The sequence below is a fragment of the Olea europaea genome, unplaced genomic scaffold (genome assembly GCF_002742605.1).
Source record: "Olea europaea var. sylvestris unplaced genomic scaffold, O_europaea_v1 scaffold1075, whole genome shotgun sequence".
NCBI classification, from domain to species: domain Eukaryota; kingdom Viridiplantae; phylum Streptophyta; class Magnoliopsida; order Lamiales; family Oleaceae; genus Olea; species Olea europaea.
Window position 1 is genome coordinate 15,430 of NW_019228104.1, and position 4,454 is coordinate 19,883.

The following is a 4,454-nucleotide window of genomic DNA, read 5'->3' on the forward strand; positions in this document are numbered from 1 at the left end:
CAACACGACAACACGGTATAGTATTATAGAGAGAAGCTACAATTTTTTTCCATTTTACAGTTCATTGCAACTTACCAAATATACCCTTGATACAATACGAAATACCATATATCTCAAGAATATACCAAGAAGAAAATTCCTACGCATGAAAACTGAGTTCAGAAGAGAAATCTGAACTGCAGACAAATATCTTTGAAATTTTAATAAAAACAAATTGCACCTCAAAACGACAATATAATTAGTTCTAACTATTAGAATGAAGAGGGGAAAATTCTGATTTATTCATTGATCTAAAAAATTGAACTTTACACTTTACATTCATCTATAAATAGACAATTGACCAACAAACTTTAACAAACAAACTAACTAGGACTAATACAATTATGACGTGTAAGTATACAACTGACAAAACTACCACCCAGCTGTGCAATATAACGGTTATCACTTGCTTCCATTTGCCACTTTCGGTTAGCTTCCAGCTCAACTGCCTCCAGCTTGTGTCTATTTTGTTATACCCCCTCAAGATGGACTGTAAGGATTGATAATGGCCATCTTGGACATCAAAGGAAATAAAAGGTTGGCAGGCAAAGGCTTGGTGAATATGTCTGCAAGCTGATGTTGGGTGCGGATTGGAAGCAATTTGACGAAACCTTCATTGATCTTATCCCAAATGAAGTGATAATCAATTTCTATGTGTTTGGTTCGTTCGTGAAGTATAGCATTGGTGGCAATATGTATAGCAGCTTGATTGTCACAAAATATGAGAGCAGGTGCCGGGGAAGAAATTTGAAGATCACGAAGTAACTGATGGATCCGGACGAGCTTACTGGTTGTTGCAGATAAGGCTCTATATTCGGCCTCAGCAGAAGATCTGGATAGAGTACTTTGTTTCTTTGTTTTCCAAGATACTAAGGAGTCGCCTAGAAAGACACAAAATCCAGTAATTGATTTTCTTGTGTCCAGGCAAGAGCCCCAATCGGCATCAGCAAAGGCTTGAAGTTGAAAAGAAGACTGAGCTGAAAATAAAAGACCTTGCCCGGGCGTTGCTTTGATATATTCTAGCAGGTGGTGTACAGCATTGAGATGAGGCTGTCTAGGCTGAGAAACAATTGACTTAACTTGTGAACCCCAAAAGTGATGTCGGGTCTGGAAATTGTTAAGTATAACAGGCGACCAATGAGTCTCCTATATGAAGAAGCATCAACAAGAAGTTCCCCTTCGAATGAGCATAAACGAGTCTTGGGACCCATGGGTATAAGAGCTGGTTTGCAAGCTAGAAAACCAGTATCCTCAAGTAATTGAAGTGTATAGTGTCGTTGAGAGAGGAAAATCCCTTTGTGTGAGCGCGCAAGTTCCAGACCAAGGAAATATTTTAATTGGCCTAGATCTTTAAGTTTGAACCGACTATGTAAGAACGCCTTCAGAGAATTGATGGCTTCACTATATGAACCAGTGATAATTATATCATCCACGTAAACCAATAAGGCCACGAATTTGTGACCAGAGCCTTTGGTAAAAAGGGAATAATCTGACCTTGACTGTTGAAAGCTATGTGAAATAAGAGCATTAGAGAACTTAGAAAACCATTGTCTTGAAGCTTGTTTGAGACCATAAATGGATTTGTGCAGCTTGCAGACCAGTTTATTCTCCCCACGTGTATTATGAGCCGAATGTTTGGCATATCCCTGGGGCAAGTCCATATATATTTCCTCAAAAAGATTCCTGTTGAGGAAAGCATTGTTCACATCTAATTGAGTGATGTGCCAATGATTGATGGCAGCAGTTGCTAGGAGGATTTTGACTGTAACGAGTTTGGCTACTAGTGAGAACGTTTCAATGAAGTCCAATCCTTCATGTTGTGTATACCCCTTTGCTACAAGACGTGCTTTGTGTCTATTAATACTTCCATCAGACTTGTATTTGATTTTGTACACCCACTTGCAGCATATGGAGTGTTTCCCTCGAGGAAGATTAACCACTGACCAGGTCTGATTTATTCCATTGCCTCTAGCTCAGCTGCCATAGCCTCCCTCCAGTGACTATTTTTGACAGACTCATGATAGTATTGTGGTTCAAAGTTAGATGATACATTCAGCAAATAATGACAGTGTGCAGGAGAAAATGCTTTATAGGACAGATATTTTTGCAAAGGATAAGGGGTAGTAACGTTTGGGAGTATAGAGGATTCTTCCAAGAGATTGCAATGAAAATCTCTGAGGTAAGAAGGTGGCTTGGTGATCCTAGTGGTTCTTCTAAAGATGAGTGGTTGACTGGATTCAGGTTGCAAGTGAGTATGGGATGATGAAGGCTCAGAAGTATCAATAGATGTACTGCCAATATTGTGAGCTGAGTTATAAGGAACATCACAAGCAGGCTCAGGTAAAACGATGTCAGGAAAAGGATCAACGGAGTCATAGTGGTGTGGAATGGATTGAAAAGGAAAAAGGTGTTCATGGAATACAACATCCCGAGAAATGAAAAGTGATTTTGATACAATGTCATATAACTTGTGTCCCTTCACACCAGGAGGGTAACCAACAAATACATAGGGTTTGGCTCTTGGATGAAATTTCAATCTCTGGGAAGATATGGTGGAAGCAAAACATAAACAACCAAAAACTCTAAGTCGTTTGTAATCCACTGGGGAATCATAAAGAAGTGGGAAGGGAGTTTTGTTATGCAAGAATGGGGAAGGTGTTCTGTCTATGAGGAAGGTGGCTATTAATATACATTCTCCCCAAAACTGAATAGGTACTTGTGACTGGAAGAACAAGGCTCTAGCGACATTGAGGAGGTGTTGGTGCTTCCTTTCAACAACAGAGTTCTGTTAAGGTCTCTTAACACAGGTGAATTGATGAATAACTCCCTTTGAGGCAAAAAAATCCACAAACTTTAGTTCTGGTGCATTATCAGACCTGAACGCCTTGATCACATTATGGAGTTGAGTCTCAATCATTTTGAAGAATTTGGGAATAATGGATTCAGCATGTGATTTTTGTTTCATAAGGTATATCCAAGTGAACCGTGTGCAGTTATCCACCAATGTGAGAAAGAATCTATGTCCAGCATGTGCTTGAGCATGATATGGTCCCCAAGTATCACAATGAATGAGATCAAAAGCATTATGAGAAAAATGGTTATTTGATACAAACGAAAGCCTTCTCTGTTTTGCCAGAGGACACACACTACAAGGGGCAAATTTGTATTGCTTGTAACCATTACATGTAAGATGTAACTGATCTTTTAACAATTCAATTTTCTGAAAAGATAGGAGACCAAGTCTATTATACCAAATGTGAGAAGTCACATTATTTATTGCTGACATACAGATTTAGAAATGTCATAAGAAGAACTACAATTGCGAAAAACAGAATTAGAAGGACCAGCCTCCAATATGTAAATGTCTGCCACTCATTTACCCTTTCCAATCATCCTCAAGCTGGATGGATCCTGAATAATGCATGAGTCAGTGAGAAATTTGACGAATATAGGAGAATCCCTGGTTAATGAACTGATAGATAGTAGATTGAACTTGAATTAAGGCACAAATAAAACATCTTCAAGTATTAGATCATTGCTGATTTTCACAGTTCCATTGAAAAATACAGGGATTCGTTCATGATTGGGTAATGTGATATAAGCATTCTGAATAGATTTCATTGTGTGGAATGCTGACTTTGTGAAGCAAATGTGAGCGGTAGCACCTGAATCCACTACCCAATATCTGGAGGAATTAAGACAAGTACCTGATGCATGATCACCATTAATATCTCCTTTAGCATCAGTCTTTGTAGTTGAAAGATGAGTACTCAGCACATTCATCAACTGCTGATACTGTGTAGGATTCAAAGCCTGCACAAAATTCCCTACATCACCGTTTGTGTGTTCTGGAATGGACTAGGACACTTTGTTCACAGTAGCATGATGGATATTTGAAGTTGTTTGATTGGGACCAAATTTCTGCTTAGGTTTATATCCAGGTGGATATCCATGTAATTTATAGCATTTATCAACTGTGTGACCATTGTATCCACAGTAAGTACATATAGGTCGTTCCTTCCTCTGAAACTTGTTGTAAGATTGACCTCCAGCAGTTTTCTTAAGATCATTTTTTACATAAAATGCCATGGAATCAGATGTACCAGTACTAATATTGATACTCTTTTGTTGCTCCTCTTGAGATATAAGCGCAAACACCTTGTTTATGGGAGGAATAGGATCTATCAGCAATAATTGACCTCTGACTTGGGCGAAGGAATCATTTAATCCCATTAAGAATGACATAAGGTATTCCATATGGTAGTGATCTACCATCTTTTTGGTGCCTTCACAGTCACATTTTCCACATGAACATACAGGCCTAGAGTTAGACAATTCTTCCCAAATAGTCTTTAGTTTGGTAAAATAAACTCCCACAGACGATTGTCCCTGATTGAGATTCATCAGATCTCCTC